The sequence below is a fragment of the Orcinus orca genome, chromosome 2, assembly GCF_937001465.1.
Source record: "Orcinus orca chromosome 2, mOrcOrc1.1, whole genome shotgun sequence".
NCBI lineage: Eukaryota > Metazoa > Chordata > Mammalia > Artiodactyla > Delphinidae > Orcinus > Orcinus orca.
This window is the reverse complement of record NC_064560.1, coordinates 42,193,776-42,214,173: the sequence shown is the minus strand read 5'-3', so window position 1 is coordinate 42,214,173 and position 20,398 is coordinate 42,193,776.

Sequence of the window (20,398 nt, the reverse complement as noted above, 5' to 3'; positions counted from 1 at the left end):
TTCCTTTTTTTTTGGATGTTTCAGGAAACACCATACACTTCTCCAGAGTGGCTGTTGGCAATTTACATCCCGCCCATCAGCATAACAAGGCTCCCAGTTCTCCATGGCCTGTCCTGCCTTTCTGGATTTTACACTTTTTTCAGATGGCCCTTTTGACCGGGGGGCAGTGAGACTTCATTGTAGTGCATATTTCCTTTGCAAGCTTGGGTGGTTGGCCAAAAAGGGCGTATGCGTTTTTTCCTGAATATATTCAGGGAAAAACGCATACGCCCTTTTTGGCCAAGTGCATCATTGTGGACGTTCTGCCTCTTTTCCTATGCTTTACATGCATTTCCAGTCTACCTCCTGAAATCGGTTCCTTGCAATTCTGCCCCGCTTTCAAGTCCTCTTGGCAGCCTTACTTCAATATATTTTTGGACGATAGCTGTCATTTATAACTCTGCAGGTTTGTGAATGACAGTGTCCCTGAGCTCCTTTCTTCAACTCACTTTCTTGTGAGCTGGCCGCAACACCGCAGGATTGCTTCAGGCCCTAGTGTGGTTCCGACATGGCACGCTGAGCCTTTGGTTAATTCCTCTTCCTGGTGGGAAATGAGAGTTAAATTTGCCCATCCAGACACCTCCAGCTAGTCTCTCATTGGTTCTCCCTATTCCTGTTCATTTTCCGCAGAAATTGCAAACTGGGCCAAACAGTAGGTTAAAGGCACTGACTCTCCAAGTGGGGAGAGTGTTAGTAAAGCGTCTGGAATGTTGCACCCGAGTACCGGGGGATGAAAACTGAGACACATTTGAACACGTTTCCCGATCACACGGTGGATCATACTCTGGGTTCCACATGCATGTTTTAGCTGAAGGAAGAATCCCTTAAATCTGGAGAGTTGAGACCCATGGAATGGGTACCATGAAATATGACTTCAAAGGGTCTGCATTTGCTCACCGAACCTCACCAATCCTATCACTGCTGCGTTTATGCTACTGTACACACGCTTGATTCTCTTTCGGAGACATATCAATCCATAGGTTTTAAGATACTTTCTAGTCAGGTATATTCTTAGGCGTTTAATATGGGGTGTTGAGTCCACTTCCTGAGCAAAGAGTAGCTCTTGTCTATTACATATATGGATTATGGAACAGAATCTGAGCTAATTTCAATCTCTGGTTTTATGCAGAACCCCAACTCACCTTTCCCCTTAAGCAAGCATAAGTTGGTGTTCTACATTTGAGACCCTGTTCTGTTTTGTAATTCAGTTCCTGTGTAGCCAAGTTTACATTCCGTGTATTAGTGATATCTTATGATGTTTCTTTTTCTGTGTGACTTATTTCTCTTAGAATCATCGTACCTGAATCCACTCATTATACTGCGACGGGCCTGATGACATAGATTTCATTGCTGAGTGATATTGCATTGTACGTAAGAACCACAACTTCTTTATCCATTTTTCGCTTTCTGCGATATTGAACTTGTACCGTAAACGAGGTTCTTGCAAACAGAGCCATCCCAAACTTTGGGGTGGCTGTGTCTTTTTGATTTTAATTTCCCTAAGCTGTAGGACCATAAGTGGAAGTGCCCTAGGCTCTGTTGCTTTGTTTTTTGGATGTTTCGGGAAACACCATACACTTCTCCAGAGTGCCTGTTGGCAATTTACATCCCGCCCATCAGCATAACAAGGCTCCCAGTTCTCCATGGCCTGTCCTGCCTTTCTGGATTTTACACTTTTTTCAGATGGCCCTTTTGACCTGGGGGCAGTGAAACTTCATTGTAGTGCAGATTTCCTTTGCCAGCTTGCTTGGTTGGCCAAAAAGGGCGTATGCGTTTTTTCCTGAATATATTCAGGAAAAAACGCATACGCCCTTTTTGGCCAAGTGCATCATTGTGGACGTTCTGCCTCTTTTCCTATGCTTTACATGCAATTCCAGTCTACCTCCTGAAATCGGTTTCCTGCAATTCTGCCCCGCATTCAAGTCCTCTTGGCAGCCTTACATCAATATATTTTTGGACGATAGCTGTCATTTATAACTCTGCAGGTTTGTGAATGACAGTGCCCCTGAGCTCCTTTCTTCAACTCGCTTTCTTGTGAGCTGTCCGCAACACCGCAGGATTGCTTCAGGCCCTAGTGTGGTTCCGGCATGGCACGCTGAGCCTTTTGTCAATTCCTCTTCCTGGTGGGAAATGAGAGTTAAATTTACCCGTCCAGACACCTCCAGCTAGTCTCTCATTGGTTCTCCCTATTCCTATTCATTTTCCGCAGAAATTGCAAACTCGTCCAAACAGGAGATTAAAGGCACTGACTCTCCAAGTGGGGAGAGTGTTAGTAAAGCGTCTGGAATGTTGCACCTGAGTAGCAGGGGACGAAAACTCAGATACATTTGAACACGTTTCCCGATCACATGGTGGATCATACTCTGGGTTCCACATGCATGTTTTAGCTGAAAGAAGAATCCCTTAAACCTGGAGAGTTGAGACCCATGGAATGGGTACCATGCAATATGACTTCAAAGGGTCTGCATTTGCTCACCGAACCTCACCAATCCTATCACTGCTGCGTTTATGCTGCTGTACACATGCTTGATTCTTTTTCGGAGACATATAAAGCCATAGGTTTTAACATTGTTACTAGTCAGGTATATTCTTAGGCGTTTAATATGGGGTGTTGAGTCCACTTCGTTGAGCAAGGAGTAGCTCTTGTCTATTACATATTTGGCTTATGGAACGATATCTGTTCTAATTTCAATCTCTGGTTTTGTGCAGCACCCCAACTCACCTTTCCCCTTAAGCAAGCATAAGTTGGTGTTCTACATTTGAGACACTGTTCTGTTTTGTAATTCAGTTCCTGTGTAGCCAAGTTTACATTCCGTGTAGTAGTGATATCTTATGATGTTTCTTTTTCTGTGTGACTTATTTCACTTAGAATCATTGTACCTGAATCCACTCATTATGCTGCGACGGGCCTGATGACATAGATTTCATTGCTGAGTGATATTGCATTGTACGTAAGTACCACAACTTCTTTATGTATTTTTTGCTTTCTGCGATATTGAACTTGTACCGTAAACGAGGTTCTTGTAAACAGAGCCGTCCCAAACTTTGGGGTGGCTGTGTCTTTTTGATTTTAATTTCCCTAAGCTATAGCACCATAAGTTGAAGTGCCCTAGGCTCTGTTGCTTTGTTTTTTGGATGTTTCAGGAAACACCATAGACTTCTCCAGAGTGGCTGTTGGCAATTTACATCCCGCCCATCAGCAAAACAAGGCTCCCAGTTCTCCATGGCCTGTCCTGCCTTTCTGGATTTTACACTTTTTTGAGATGGCCCTTTTGAGCAGGGGGCAGTGAGACTTCATTGTAGTGCAGATTTCCTTTGCAAGCTTGCTTGGTTGGCCAAACAGAGCGTATGTGTTTTTTCCTGAATATATTCAGGAAAAAACGCATACGCCCTTTTTGGCCAAGTGCATCATTGTGGACGTTCTGCCTCTTTTCCTATGCTTTACATGCAATTCCCGTCTACCTCCTGAAATCGGTTTCCTGCAATTGTGCCGCACTTCCAAGTCCTCTTGGCAGCCTTACTTCAATATATTTTTGGACGATAGCTGTCATTTATAACTCTGCAGGTTGTGAACTACAGTGCCCCTGAGCTCCTTTCTTCAACTCACTTTCTTGTGAGCTGCCCGCAACACCGCAGGATTGCTTCAGGCCCTAGTGTGTTTCTGGCATGGCACGCTGAGCCTTTGGTTAATTCCTCTTCCTGGTGGGAAATGAGAGTTAAATTTGCCCGTCCAGACACCTCCAGCTAGTCTCTCATGGGTTCTCCCTATTCCTGTTCATTTTCCGCAGAAATTGCAAACTGGGCCAAACAGGAGGTTAAAGGCACTGACTCTCCAAGTGGGGAGAGTGTTAGTAAAGCGTCTAGGAATGTTGCACCCGAGTACCAGGGGACGAAATCTGAGACACATTTGTACACGTTTCCCGATCACACGGTGGATCATACTCTGGGTTCCACATGCATGTTTTAGCTGAAGGAAGAATCCCTTAAACCTGGAGAGTTGAGACCCATGGAATGGGTAATATGCAATATGGCTTCAAAGGGTCTGCATTTGCTCACCGAACCTCACCAATCCTATCACTGCTGCATTTATGCCGCTGTACACATGTTTGATTCTCTTTCGGAGACATATAAATCCATAGGTATTAAGATTCTTACCAGTCATGTATATTATTAGGCGTTTAATATGGGGTGTTGAGTCCACTTCGTTGAGCAAGGAGTAGCTCTTGTCTATATTTGGCTTATGGAACGGTATCTGTGCTCATTTCAATCGCTGGTTTTATGCAGCACCCCAACTCACCTTTCCCCTTAAGCAAGCATAAGTTGGTTTTCTTCATTTGAGACCCTGTTCTCTTTGGTAATTCAGTTCCTGTGTAGCCAAGTGTACATTCCGTGTATTAGTGATATCTTATGATGTTTCTTTTTCTGTGTGACTTATTTCACTTAGAATCATCGTACCTGAATCCACTCTTTATGCCGCTATGGGCCTGATGACATAGATTTCATTGCTGAGTGATATTGCATTGTACGTAAGTACCACAACTTCTTTATCCATTTTTCACTTTCTGCGATATTGAACTTGTACTGTAAACGAGGTTCTTGGAAACAGAGCCGTCCCAAACATTGGGGTGGCTGTGTCTTTTTTATTTTAATTTCCCTAAGCTATAGGACCATAAGTGGAAGTGCCCTAGGCTCTGTTACTTTGTTTTTTGGATGTTTCAGGAAACACTGTCCACTTCTCCAGAGTGACTGTTGGCAATTTACATCCCACCCATCAGCATAACAAGGCTCCCAGTTCTCCATGGCCTGCCCTGCCTTTCTGGATTTTACACTTTTTTCAGATGGCCCTTTTGACCGGGGAGCAGTGAGACTTCATTGTAGTGTAGATTTCCTTTGCAAGCTTGCTTGGTTAGACATAAAGTGCGTATGCGTTTTTTCCTGTGGAAAAAACGCATACGCACTTTGTGGCCCAGTGCATCATTGTGGACGTTCTGCCTCTTTTCCTATGCTTTACATGCAATTCCAGTCTACCTCCTGAAATCGGTTTCCTGCAATTCTGCTCTGCTTACAAGTCCTCTTGGCAGCCTTACTTCAATATATTTTCGGACGATAGCTGTCATTTATAATCTGAATGTATGTGAATTACAGTGCCCCTGAGCTCCTTTCTTCAACTCGCTTTCTTGTGAGCTGGCCACAACACTGCAGGATTGCTTCAGGGCCTAGTGTGGTTCTGGCACGGCACGCTGAGCTTTTGGTTAATTCCTCTTCCTGGTAGGAAATGAGAGTTAAATTTGCCCGTCCAGACACCTCCAGCTAGTCTCTCATTGGCTCTCCTTATTCCTGTTCATCTTCCGTAGAAATTGCAAACTGAGCCAAACAGGAGGTTAAAGGCACTGACTCTCCAAGTGGGGAGAGTGTTAGTAAAGCGTCTAGGAACGTTGCACCCGAGTACCAGGGGAGGAAAACTGAGACACATTAGAACACGTTTCCCGATCACACGGTGGATCATACTCTGGGTTCCACATGCATGTTTTAGCTGAAGGAAGAATCCCTTAAACCTGGAGAGTTGAGACCCATGGAATGGGTACCATGCAATATGACTTCAAAGGGTCTGCATTTGCTCACCGAACCTCACCAATCCTATCACTGCTGCGTTTATGCCGCTGTACACACGCTTGATTCTCTTTCGGAGACATATAAATCCATAGGTTTTAAGATTCTTACTAGTCAGGTATATTCTTAGGCGTTTAATATGGGGTGTTGAGTCCACTTCGTTGAGCAAGGAGTAGCTCTTGTCTATTACATATTTGGCTTATGGAACGGTATCTGTGCTAATTTCAATCTCTGGTTTTATGCAGCACCCCAACTCACCTTTCCCCTTAAGCAAGCATAAGTTGGTTTTCTACATTTGAGACCCTGTTCTGTTTTGTAATTCAGTTCCTGTGTAGCCAAGTTTACATTCCGTGTAGTAGTGATATCTTATGATGTTTCTTTTTCTGTGTGACTTATTTCACTTAGAATCATCGTACCTGAATCCACTCATTATGCTGCTACGGGCCTGATGACATAGATTTCATTGCTGAGTGATATTGCATTGTACGTAAGTTCCACAACTTCTTTATCCATTTTTCGCTTTCTGTGATATTGAACTTGTACCGTAATAGAGGTTCTTGTAAACAGAGCCATCCCAAACTTTGGGGTGCTGTGCCTTTTTGATTTTAATTTCCCTAAGCTATAGGACCATAAGTGGAAGTGCCCTAGGCTCTGTTGCTTTGTTTTTTGGATGTTTCAGGAAACACCATACACTTCTCCAGAGTGGCTGTTGGCAATTTACATCCCGCCCATCAGCATAACAAGGCTCCCAGTTCTCCATGGCCTGTCCTGCCTTTCTGGATTTTACACTTTTTTCAGATGGCCCTTTTGACCGGGGGGCAGTGAGACTACATTGTAGCACAGATTTCCTTTGCAAGCTTGCTTGGGTGGCCAAAAAGTGCGTATGCGTTTTTTCCTGAATATATTCAGGAAAAAACGCATACGCCCTTTTTGGCCAAGTGCATCATTGTGGACGTTCTGCCTCTTTTCCTATGCTTTACATGCAATTCCAGTCTACCTCCTGAAATCGGTTTCCTGCAATTCTGCCCGCTTTCAAGTCCTCTTGGTAGCCTTACTTCAATATATTTTTGGACGATAGCTGTCATTTATAACTCTGCAGGTTTGTGAATGACAGTGCCCCTGAGCTCCTTTCTTCAACTCGCTTTCTTGTGAGCTGGCCGCAACACCGCAGGATTGCTTCAGGCCCTAGTGTGGTTCCGGCACGGCACGCTGAGCCTTTGGTTAATTCCTCTTCCTGGTGGGAAATGAGAGTTAAATTTGCCCGTCCAGACACCTCCGGCTAGTCTATCATTGGTTCTCCCTATTGCTGTTCATCTTCCACAGAAATTGCAAACTGGGCCAAACAGGAGGTTAAAGGCACTGACTCTCCAAGTGGGGAGTGTTAGTAAAGCGTCTGGAATGTTGCACCCGAGTACCAGGGGACGAAAACTGAGACACATTTGAACACGTTTCCTGATCACACGGTGGATCATACTCTGGGTTCCACATGCATGTTTTAGCTGAAGGAAGAATCCCTTATTCCTGGAAAGTTGAGACCCATGGAATGGGTACCATGCAATATGACTTCAAAGGGTCTGCATTTGCTCACTGAACCTCAACAATTCTATCACTGCTGCGTTCATGCCGCTGTACACACGCTTGATTCTCTTTCGGAGACATATCAATCCATAGGTTTTAAGATTCTTACTAGTCAGGTATATTCTTAGGCGTTTAATATGGGGTGTTGAGTCCACTTCGTTGAGCAAGGAGTAGCTCTTGTCTATTACATAGTTGGCTTATGGAACGGTAGCTGTGCTAATTTCAATCTCTGGTTTTATGCAGCACCCCAACTCACCTTTCCCCTTAAGCAAGCATAAGTTGGTTTTCTACATTTGAGACCCTGTTCTGTTTTGTAATTCAGTTCCTGTGTAGCCAAGTTTACATTCCGTGTATTAGTGATATCTTATGATGTTTCTTTTTCTGTGTGACTTATTTCACTTAGAATCATCGTACCTGAATCCACTCATTATGCTGCTACGGGCCTGATGATATAGATTTCATTGCTGAGTGATATTGCATTGTACGTAAGTACCACAACTTCTTTATCCATTTTTCGCTTTCTGTGATATTGAACTTATACTGTAAATGAGGTTCTTGTAAACAGAGCCGTCCCAAACTTTGGGGTGGCTGTGTCCTTTTGATTTTAATTTCCCTAAGCTATAAGACCATAAGTGGAAGTGGCCTAGGCTCTGTTGCTTTGATTTTTAGATGTTTCAGGAAACACCATACACTTCTCCAGAGTGGTTGTTGGCAATTTACATCCCGCCCATCAGCATAACAAGGCCCGCAGTTCTCCATGGCCTGTCCTGCCTCTCTGGATTTTACACTTTTTTCAGATGGCCCTTTTGACCGGGGGGAAGTGAGACTTCATTGTAGTGCAGATTTCCTTTGCAAGCTTGCTTGGTTGGCCAAAAAGGGCGTATGCGTTTTTTCTTGAATATATTCAGGAAAAAACACATATGCCCTTTTTGGCCAAGTGCATCATTGTGGACGTTCTGCCTCTTTTCCTATGCTTTACATGCAATTCCAGTCTACCTCCTGAAATCGGTTTCCTGCAATTCTGCACCACTTTCAAGTCCTCTTGGCAGCCTTACTTTGAATATATTTTTGGAGGATAGCTGTTATTTATAAGTCTGCAGGTTTGTGAATTACAGTGCCCCTGAGCTCCTTTCTTCAACTCGATTTCTTGTGAGCTGGCCGCAACACCGCAGGATTGCTTCAGGCCCTAGTGTGGTTCCGGCACTGCATGCTGAGCCTTTGGTTAATTCCTCTTCCTGGTGGGAAATGGGAGTTAAATTTGCCCGTCCAGACACCTCCAGCTAGTCTCTAATTGGTTCTCCCTATTCCTGTTCATCTTCCACAGAAATTGCAAACTGGGCCAAACAGGAGGTTAAAGGCACTGACTCTCCAAGTGGGGAGAGTGTTAGTAAAGCGTCTGGAATGTTGCACCTGAGTACCAGGGGACAAAAACTGAGACACATTTGAACACGTTTCCCGATCACACGGTGGATCATACTCTGGGTTCCACATGCATGTTTTAGCTGAAGGAAGAATCCCTTAAACATTCAGAGTTGAGAGCCATGGAATGGGTACCATGCAATATGACTTCAAAGGGTCTGCATTTGCTCACCGATCCTCACCAATCCTATCACTGTTGCATTTATGCCACTGTACACACGCTTGATTCTCTTTCGGAGACATAGAAATCCATAGGTTTTAAGATTCTTACTAGTCAGGTATATTCTTAGGCTTTTAATAGGGGGTGTTGAGTCCACTTCATTGAGCAAGGAGTAATTGTGGTCTATTACATAGTTGGCTTATGGAACGGTATCTGTGCTAATTTCAATCTCTGGTTTTATGCAGCACCCCAACTCACCTTTCCCCTTAAGCAAGCATAAGTTGTTTTTCTACATTTGAGACTCTGTTCTGTTTTGTAATTCAGTTCCTGTGTAGCCAAGTTTACATTCTGTGTATTAGTGATATCTTATGATGTTTCTTTTTCTGTGTGACTTATTTCACTTAGAATCATCGTACCTGAATACACTCATTATGATGCTATGGGCCTGATGACATAGATTTCATTGCTGAGTGATATTGCATTGTACGTAAGTACCACAAATTCTTTATCCATTTTTCGCTTTCTGTGATATTGAACTTGTACCGTAAACGAGGTTCTTGTAAACAGAGCCGTCCCAAACTTTGGGGTGGCTTTGTCTTTTTCATTTTAATTTCCCTAAGCTATAGGACCATAAGTGGAAGTGCCCTAGGCTCGGTTGCTCTGTTTTATGGATGTTTCAGGAAACACAATACACTTCTCCAGAGTGGCTGTTGGCAATTTACATCCTGCCCATCAGCATTACAAGGCTCCCAGTTCTCCATGGCCTGTAATGCTTTTCTGGATTTTACACTTTTTTCAGATGGCCCTTTTGACTGGGGGACAGTGAGACTTCATTGTAGTGCAGATTTCCTTTGCAAGCTTGCTTGGTTGGCCAAAAAGTGCGTATGCGTTTTTTCCTGAATATATTCAGGAAAAAATGTATACGCACTTTTTGGCCAAGTGCCTCATTGTGGACGTTCTGTCTCTTTTCCTATGCTTTACATGCAATTCCAGTCTACCTCCTGAAATCGGTTTCCTGCAATTCTGCCCCGTTTTCAAGTCCTCTTGGCAGCCTTACTTCAATATATTTTTGGACAATAGCTGTCATTTATAACTCTGCAGGTTTGTGAATTACAGTGCCCCTGAGCTCCTTTCTTCAACTCGCTTTCTTGTGAGCTGGCCGCAACACCGCAGGATTGCTTCAGGCCCTAGTGTGGTTCCGGCACTGCACGCTGAGCCTTTGGTTAATTCCTCTTCCTGGTGGGAAATGAGAGTTAAATTTGCCTGTCCAGACACCTCTAGCTACTCTCTCATTGGTTCTCCCTATTCCTGTTCATCTTCCACAGTAATTCCAAACTGGGCCAAACAGGAGGTTAAAGGCACTGACTCTCCAAGAGGGGAGAGTGTTAGTAAAGCCTCTGGAATGTTGCACCCGAGTACCAGGGGACGAAAACTGAGACACATTTGAACACGTTTCCCATTCACACGGTGGATCATACTCTGGGTTACACATGCATGTTTTAGCTGAAGGAAGAATCCCTTAAACCTGGAGAGTTGAGACCCATGGAATGGGTACCATGCAATATGACTTCAAAGGGTCTGCATTTGCTCACCGATCCTCACCAATCCTATCACTGCTGTGTTTATGCCGCTGTACACACGCTTGATTGTCTTTCGGAGACATATAAATCCATAGGTTTTAAGATTCCTACTAGTCAGGTATATTCGTAGGCGTTTAATATCGGGTGTTGAGTCCACTTCGTTGAGCAAGGAGTAGCTCTTGTCTATTACATATTTGGCTTATGGAACGGTATCTGTGCTAATTTCAATCTCTGGTTTTATGCAGCACCCCAACTCACCTTTCCCCTTAAGCAAGCATAAGTTGGTGTTCTACATTTGAGACCCTGTTCTGTTTTGTAATTCAGTTCCTGTGTAGCCAAGTTTAGATTCCGTGTATTAGTGATATCTTATGATGTTTCTTTTTCTGTGTGACTTATTTCACTTAGAATCATCATACCTGAATCCATTCATTATGCTGCTACGGGCCTGATGACATAGATTTCATTGCTGAGTGATATTGCATTGGACGTAAGAACCACAACTTCTTTATCCATTTTTCGCTTTCTGTGATATTGAACTTGTATCGTAAACGAGGTTTTTTTAAACAGAGCCGTCCCAAACTTTGGGGTGGCTGTGTCTTTTTGATTTTAATTTCCCTAAGCTAGAGGACCATAAGTGGAAGTGCCCTAGGCTCTGTTGCTTTGTTTTCTAGATGTTTCAGGAAACACCATACACTTCTCCAGAGTGGATGTTGGCAATTTACATCCCGCCCATCAGCATAACAAGGCTCCCAGTTCTCCATGGCCTCTCCTGCCTTTCTGGATTTTACACTTTTTTCAGATGGCCCTTTTGACCGGGGGGAAGTGAGACTTCATTGTAGTGCAGATTTCCTTTGCAAGCTTGCTTGGTTGGCCAAAAAGGGCGTATGCGTTTTTTCCTGAATATATTCAGGAAAAAACGCACAGCCTTTTTTGGCCAAGTGCATCATTGTGGACGTTCTGCCTCTTTTCCTATGCTTTACATGCAATTCCAGTCTACCTCCTGAAATCGGTTTCCTGCAATTCTGCCCCACTTTCAAGTCCTCTTGGCAGCCTAACTTCAATATATTTCTGGAATATAGCTGTCATTTATAACTCTGCAGGTTTGTGAATGACAGTGCCCCTGATCTCCTTTCTTCAACTCGCTTTCTTGTGAGTTGGCCGCAACACCGCAGAATTGCTTCAGGCCCTAGTGTGGTTCCGACATGGCACGCTGAGCCTTTGGTTAATTCCTCTTCCTGGTGGGAAATGAGAGTTAAATTTGCCCGTCCAGACACCTCCAGCTAGTCTCTCATTGGTTCTCCCTATTCCTGTTCATTTTCCGTAGAAATTGCAAACTGGGCCCAACAGGAGGTTAAAGGGACTGACTCTCCAAGTGGGGAGAGTGTTAGTAAAGCGTCTGGAATGTTGCACCCGAGTACCAGGGGACGAAAACTGAGACACATTTGAATATGTTTTCTGATTACACGGTGGATCATACTCTGGGTTCCACATGCATGTTTTAGCTGAAGGAAGAATCCCTTAAACCTGGAGAGTTGAGACCCATGGAATGGGTACCATGCAATATGACTTCAAAGGGTCTGCATTTGCTCACCGAACCTCACCAATCCTATCACTGCTGCGTTTATGCCGCTGTACACACGCTTGATTCTCTTTCGGAGACATATAAATCCATAGGTTTTCAGATTCTTACTAGTCAGATATATTCTTAGGCGTTTAATATGGGGTGTTGAGTCCACTTCGTTGAGCAAGGAGTAGCTCTTGTCTATTACGTATTTGGCTTATGGAACGGTATCTGTGCTCATTTCAATCTCTGGTATTATGCAGCACCCCAACTCACCTTTACCCTTAAGCAAGCATAAGTTGGTGTTCTACATTTGAGACCCTGTTCTGTTTTGTAATTCAGTTCCTGTGTAGCCAAGTTTACATTCCGTGTAGTAGTGATATCTTATGATGTTTCTTTTTCTGTGTGACTTATTTCACTTAGAATCATCGTACCTGAATCCACTCATTATGCTGCTACGGGCCTGATGACATAGATTTCATTGCTGAGTGATATTGCATTGTACGTAAGTACCACAACTTCTTTATCCATTTTTCGCTTTCTGTGATATTGAACTTGTACCGTAAACGAGGTTCTTGTAAACACAGCCATCCCAAAATTTGGGGTGGCTGTGTCTTTTTTTTTTTTTTGCGTTACACGGGCCTCTCACTGTTGTGGCCTCTCCCATTGCGGAGCACAGGCTCCGGTCGCGCAGGCTCAGCGGCCATGGCTCACGGGCCCAGCCGCTCCGCGGCATGTGGGATCTTCCTGGACTGGGGCACGAACCCGTGTCCCCTACATCGGCAGGCGGACTCTCAACCACTGCGCCACCAGGGAAGCCCTGGCTGTGTCTTTTTGATTTTAATTTCCCTAAGCTATAGGACCATAAGTGGAAGTGCCCTAGGCTCTGTTGCTTTGTTTTTTGGATGTTTCAGGAAACACCATACACTTCTCCAGAGTGGATGTTGGCAATTTACATCCCGCCCATCAGCATAACAAGGCTCCCAGTTCTCCATGGCCTCTCCTGCCTTTCTGGATTTTACACTTTTTTCAGATGGCCCTTTTGAACGAGGGGATGTGAGACTTCATTGTAGTGCAGATTTCCTTTGCAAGCTTGCTTGGTTGGCCAAAAAGGGCGTATGCGTTTTTTCCTGAATATATTCAGGAAAAAACGCACAGCCTTTTTTGGCCAAGTGCATCATTGTGGACGTTCTGCCTCTTTTCCTATGCTTTACATGCAATTCCAGTCTACCTCCTGAAATCGGTTTCCTGCAATTCTGCCCCACTTTCAAGTCCTCTTGGCAGCCTAATTTCAATATATTTCTGGAAGATAGCTGTCATTTATAACTCTGCAGGTTTGTGAATGACAGTGCACCTGAGCTCCTTTCTTCAACTCGCTTTCTTGTGAGCTGGCCGCAACACCGCAGAATTGCTTCAGGCCCTAGTGTGGTTCCGACATGGCACGCTGAGCCTTTGGTTAATTCCTCTTCCTGGTGGGAAATGAGAGTTAAATTTGCCCGTCCAGACACCTCCAGCTAGTCTCTCATTGGTTCTCCCTATTCCTGTTCATTTTCCGTAGAAATTGCAAACTGGGCCCAACAGGAGGTTAAAGGGACTGACTCTCCAAGTGGGGAGAGTGTTAGTAAAGCGTCTGGAATGTTGCCCGCGAGTACCAGGGGACGAAAACTGAGACACATTTGAACACATTTCCCGACCACATGGTGGATCATACTCTGGGTTCCACATGCATGTTTTAGCTGAAGGAAGAATCCCTTAAACCTGGAGAGTTGAGACCCATGGAATGGGTACCATGCAATATGACTTCAAAGGGTCTGCATTTGCTCAGCGAACCTCACCAATCCTATCACTGTTGCGTTTATGCCGCTGTACACAAGCTTGATTCTCTTTTGGAGACATATAAATCCATAGGTTTTAAGATTCTTACTAGTCAGGTATATTCTTAAGCGTTTAATATGTGGTGTTGAGTCCACTTCGTTGAGCAAGGAGTAGCTCTTGTCTATTACATATTTGGCTTATGCAAGGGTATCTGTGCTACTTTCAATCTCTGGTTTTATGCAGCACCCCAACTCACCTTTCCCCTTAAGCAAGCATAAGTTGGTGTTCTACATTTGAGACACTGTTGTGTTTTGTAATTCAGTTCCTGTGTAGCCAAGTTTATATTCCGTGTATTAGTGAAATCTTATGATGTTTCTTTTTCTGTGTGACTTATTTCACTTAGAATCATCCTACCTGAATCCACTCATTATTCTGCTACGGGCCTGATGACATAGATTTCATTGCTGAGTGATATTGCATTGTACGTAGGTACCACAACTTCTTTATCCATTTTTCGCTTTCTGTGATATTAAACTTGTACTGTAAACTAGATTCTTGTAAACAGAGCCGTCCCAAATTTTGGGGTGGCTGTGTCTTTTTGATTTTAATTTCCCTAAGCTATAGGACCATAAGTGGAAGTGCCCTAGGCTCTGTTGCTGTGTTTTTTAGATGTTTCAGGAAACACCATACACTTCTCCAGAGCGGCTGTTGGCAATTTACATCCCACCCATCAGCATAACAAGGCTCCCAGTTCTCCATGGCCTGTCCTGCCTTTCTGGATTTTACACTTTATTCAGATGGCCCTTTTGACATGGAGGGCAGTGAGACTTCATTGTAGTGCAGATTTCCTTTGCAAGCTTGCTTGGATGGCCAGAAAGGGCCTATGCGTTTTTTCCTGAATATATTCAGGAAAAAACGCATACGCCCTTTTTGGCCAAGTGCATCATTGTGGACGTTCTGCCTCTTTTCGTATGCTTTACATGCAATTCCAGTCTACCTCCTGAAATCGGTTTCCTGCAATTCTGCCCCGCTTTCAAGTCCTCTTGGCAGCCTTACTTCAATATATTTTGGAAGATAGCTGTCATTTATAACTCTGCATGTTTGTGAATTACAGTGCCCCTGAGCTCCTTTCTTCAACTCGCTTTCTTGTGAGCTGGCCGCACCACCGCAGCATTGCTTCAGGCCCTAGTGTGGTTCTGGCACGGCACGCTGAGCCTTTGGTGAATTCCTCTTCCTGGTGGGAAATGAGAGTTAAATTTGCCAATCCAGTCACCTCCAGCTAGTCTCTCATTGGTTCTCCCTATTCCTGTTCTTTTTCCGCAGAATTTGCAAAATCGGCCAAACAGGAGTTTAAAGGCACTGACTCTCCAAGTGGGGAGAGTGTTAGTAAAGCGTCTGCAATGTTGCACCCAAGTACCTGGGGACGAAAACTGAGACACATTTGAACACATTTCCCGATCACATGGTGGATCATCCTCTGGGTTCCACATGCATGTTTTAGCTGAAGGAAGAATCCCTTAAACCTGGAGAGTTGAGACCTATGGAATGGGTACCATGCAATATGACTTCAAAGGGTCTGCATTTGCTCACCGAACCTCACCAATCCTATCACTGCTGCGTTTATGCCGCTGTACACACGCTTGATTCTCTTTCGGAGACAGATATATCCATAGGTTTTAAGATTCTTACAAGTCAGGTACCTGAATCCACTCTTTATGCTGCTATGGGCCTGATGACATAGATTTCATTGCTGAGTGATATTGCATTGTACGTAAGTACCACAACTTCTTTTTCCATTTTTCGCTTTCTGCGATATTGAACTTGTACCATAAACGAGGTTCTTGTAAACAGAGCCATCCCAAAATTTGGGGTGGCTGTGTCTTTTTGATTTTAATTTCCCTAAGCTATAGGACCATAAGTGGAAGTGCCCTAGGCTCTGTTGCTTGGTTTTTTAGATGTTTCAGGAAACACCATACACTTCTCCAGAGTGGCTGTTGGCAATTTACATCCCGCCCATCAGCAAAACAAGGCTCCCAGTTCTCCATGGTCTGTCCTGCCTTTCTGGATTTTACACTTTTTTCAGATGGCCCTTTTGACCGGGGGGCAGTGGGACTACATTGTAGTGCAGATTTCCTTTGCAAGCTTGCTTGGTTGGCCAAAAAGGGCATATGCGTTTTTTCCTGAATATATTCAGGAAAAAACGCATATGCCCTTTTTGGCCAAGTGCATCATTCTGGACGTTCTGCCTCTTTTCCTATGCTTTATATGCAATTCCTGTCTACCTCCTGAAATCAGTTTCATGCAATTCTGCCCCGTTTCAAGTCCTCTTGGCAGCCTTACTTCAATATATTTTTGGACGATAGCTGTCATTTATAACTCTGCAGGTTTGTGAATGACAGTGCCCCTGAGCTCCTTTCTTCAACTCGCTTTCTTGTGAGCTGGCCGCAACACCGCAGGATTGCTTCAGGCCCTAGTGTGGTTCTGGCATGGCACGCTGAGCCTTTGGTTAATTCCTCTTCCTGGTGGGAAATGAGAGTTAAATTTGCCCGTCCAGACACCTCCAGCTAGTCTCTCATTGCTTCTCCCTATTCCTGTTCATCTTACGCAGAAATTGCAAACTGGGCCAAACAGGAGGTTAAAGGCACTGACTCTCCAAGTGGGGAGAGTGTTAGTAAAGCGTCTGGAATGTTGCACCCGAGTACCAGGGGACGAAAACTGAGACACATTTGAACACGTTTCCCGATCACATGGTGGATCATACTCTGGGTTCCACATGCATGTTTTAGCTGAAGGAAGAATCCCTTAATCCTGGAGAGTTGAGACCCATGGAATGGGTACCATGCAATATGACTTCTAAGGGTCTGCATTTTCTCACTGAACATCATGAATCATATCACTGCTGCGTTTATGCTGCTGTACACACGCTTGATTCTCTTTTGGAGACATATAAATCCATAGGTTTTAAGATTCTTACTAGTCAGGTATATTCTTAGGCGTTTAATATGGGGTGTTGAGTCCACTTCGTTGAGCAAGGAGTAGCTCTTGTCTATTACATATTTGGCTTATGGAACGGTATCTGTGCTAATTTCAATCTCTGGTTTTATGCAGCACCCCAACTCACCTTTCCCCTTAAGCAAGCATTAGTTGGTGTTCTACATTCGAGACACTGTTCTTTTCTGTAATTCAGTTCCTGTGTAGCCAAGTTTACATTCCGTGTAGTAGTGATATCTTATGATGTTTCTTTTTCTGTGTGACTTATTTCACTTAGAATTATCGTACCTGAATCCACTCATTATTCTGCTATGGGCCTGATGACATAGATTTCATTGCTGAGTGATATTGCATTGTACGTAAGTACCACAACTTCTTTATCCATTTTTCGCTTTCTGTGATATTGAACTTGTAGCGTAAACAATGTTCTTGTAAACAGAGCTGTCCCAAACTTTGGGGTGGCTGTGTCTTTTGGATTTTAATTTCCCTAAGCTATAGGACCATAAGTGGAATTGCCCTAGGCTCTGTTGCTTTGTTTTTTAGATGTTTCAGGAAACACCATACACTTCTCCAGAGTGGCTGTTGGCAATTTACATCCCGCCCATCAGCATAACAAGGCTCCCAGTTCTCCATGGCCTGTCCTGCCTTTCTGGATTTTACACTTTTTTCATGTGGCCCTTTTGACCGGGGGGCAGTGAGATTTCATTGTAGTGCAGATTTCCTTTGCAATCTTGCTTGTTTTGCCAAAAAGTGCGTATACGTTTTTTCCTGAATATATTCAGGAAAACACGCATACGCCCTTTTTGGCCAAGTGCATCATTGTAGACGTTCTGCCTCTTTTCCTATGCTTTACATGCAGTTCCAGTCTACCTCCTGAAATCGGTTTCCTGCAATTCTGCCCCGCTTTCAAGTCCTCTTGGCAGCATTATTTCAATATATTTTTGGACGATAGCTGTCATTTATAACTCTGCATATTTGTGAATTACAGTGCCCCTGAGCTCCTTTCTTCAACTCGCTTTCTTGTGAGCTGGCCGCAACACTGCAGGATTGCTTCAGGCCCTAGTGTGGTTCCGGCATGGCACTCTGAGCCTGTGGTTAATTCCTCTTCCTGGTGGGAAATGAGAGTTAAATTTGCCCGTCCAGACACCTCCAGCTAGTCTCTCATTGCTTCTCCCTATTCCTGTTCATCTTACGCAGAAATTGCAAACTGGGCCAAACTGGAGGTTAAAGGCACTGACTCTCCAAGTGGGGAGAGTGTTAGTAAAGCGTCTGGAATGTTGCACCCGAGTACCAGGGGACGAAAACTGAGACACATTTGAACGCGTTTCCCGATCACACGGTGGATCATACTCTGGGTTCCACATGCATGTTTTAGCTGAAGGAAGAATCCCTTAAACCTGGAGAGTTGAGACCCATGGAATGGGTACCATGCAATATGACTTCAAAGGGTCTGCATTTGCTCACCGAACATCACCAATCCTATCACTGCTGCGTTTATGCCGCTCTACACATGCTTGATTCTCTTTAGGAGACATATAAATCCATAGGTTTTAAGATTCTTTCTAGTCAGGTATATTCTTAGGCGTTTAATATGGGGTGTTGAGTCCACTTCATTGAGCAAGGAGTAGCTCTTGTCTATTACATATTTGGCTTATGGAACAATATCTGTGCTAATTTCAATCTCTGGTTTTATGCAGCACCCCAACTCACCTTTCCCCTTAAGCAAGCATAAGTTGGTTTTCTACATTTGAGACCGTGTTCTGTTTTGTAATTCAGTTCCTGTGTATCCAAGTTTACATTCCGTGTATTAGTGATTTCTTATGATGTTTCTTTTTCTGTGTGACTTATTTCACTTAGAATCATCGTACCTGAATCTACTCATTATGCTGCTATGGGCCTGATGACATAGATTTCTTTGCTGAGTGATATTGCATTGTACGTTAGTACCACAACTTCTTTATCCATTTTTCGCTTTCTGTGATATTGAACTTGTACTGTACACGAGGTTCTTGTAAACAGAGCCATCCCAAACTTTGGGGTGGCTGTGTCTTTTTGATTTTAATTTCCCTAAGCTATAGGACCATAAGTGGAAGTGCCCTAGGCTCTGTTGCTTTGTTTTTTAGATGTTTCAGGAAACACCATACACTTCTCCAGAGTGGCTGTTGGCAATTTACATCCCGCCCATCAGCATAACAAGGCTCCCAGTTCTCCATGGCCTGTCCTGCCTTTCTGGATTTTACACTTTTTTCAGATGGCCCTTTTGACTGGGGGGCAGTGAGACTTCATTGTAGTGCAGATTTCTTTTGCAAGCTTGTTTGGTTGGCCAGAAAGTGCGTATGCATTTCTTCTTGAATATATTCAGGAAGAAACGCATACGCCCTTTTTGGCCAAGTGCATGCTTGTCGATGTTCTGAGTCTTTTCATATGTTTTTGATGCAATTCCAGTCTACCTCCTGAAATCGGTTTCCTGCAATTCTGCCTTGCTGTCAGTGCCTCTTCATAGCCTTACCTCAATATACTTTTGAAAAATAGTTGGCCTGTATAACTCTGCAGGTTTTTGAATTGCAGTTTCCCTTAGTTCCATTTTTCAGCTCTTATTTTTGTGATCTTGCCTCATATCCACAGGATTTCTTCAGGCCCTATTCTTCTCCTGGGGCACCTTGCTGTGCCTTTGCTTAATTCTTCTTCCTATGTGAAATTAGAGTGACATGTGCCCATTGAAACCGCTACAGCTATTTTCTCACTGGTTCCCCCTATTCCCATTCATACTCCGCACTAACTGCAGACTGTGTGATACCGGAACTTAAAGGCGTTGACTCTCCATGTGGGGATGTTGTTAGTAAAGTGGCTGGAATGTTGATCCGGAGCCCCAGGAGAGGAAAATGAGGTGCGTTTTAGAAACCCTTCCCGATCATATGGTATACCATCTGTTGGATTTCCCATGCATGGTTTAGCTGTAGGAAGATTCCCTTCAACCTGGAGTGTTGGGACCCTTGGAATGAGTAACATGAAGTATTGCATTAAACTTTCGGCAGTTGCTCACCAAAGACTCACCAATCCTCTCAGCCCCAAGTGTCCAGCATTATGTCTTATCCAGCTGTGGGTTTATATATGGTCATTCCAGGTTGCATCACAGCCCCTGAGCGAATTTTGTAAGAATTTTTCTCTCTTTCATTGTTTCTGCGTTTTGGTTTTAAAATTTATTTCTATAATGGGGTTTAGCTCATTTTCACTGCTGTGTTTGTGCCGCTCTGCACACACTTGATTCCCTTATGGAGATATATCAATACATGGGTTTTATGATTCTTATTACTCAGATATATTTCTCTGCGGTGTATAGGGTGTGTTGAGGCCAGTTCATTGAGCAAGGTGTAGATCTTGTCTAATACCTATTTGGTTTATTAAACGGTATCTGTGCTAATTTCAAACTCTGGTTTTATGCATCACCCCACCTCTCCTTTCCCCTTAAGCTGACATAAGTGTGTTTTCTAAATGTGAGACACTGTTCTGTTTTGTAATTCATTTTTTGTGCAGCCATATTTATCCTCCCTCTATAAGTGATATCTTATGATATGTTTCTTTTTCTGTTTGACTTATTTCAAGTAGTATTATCGGAACTAAATCCACTCTTTATCCTTCTACTAG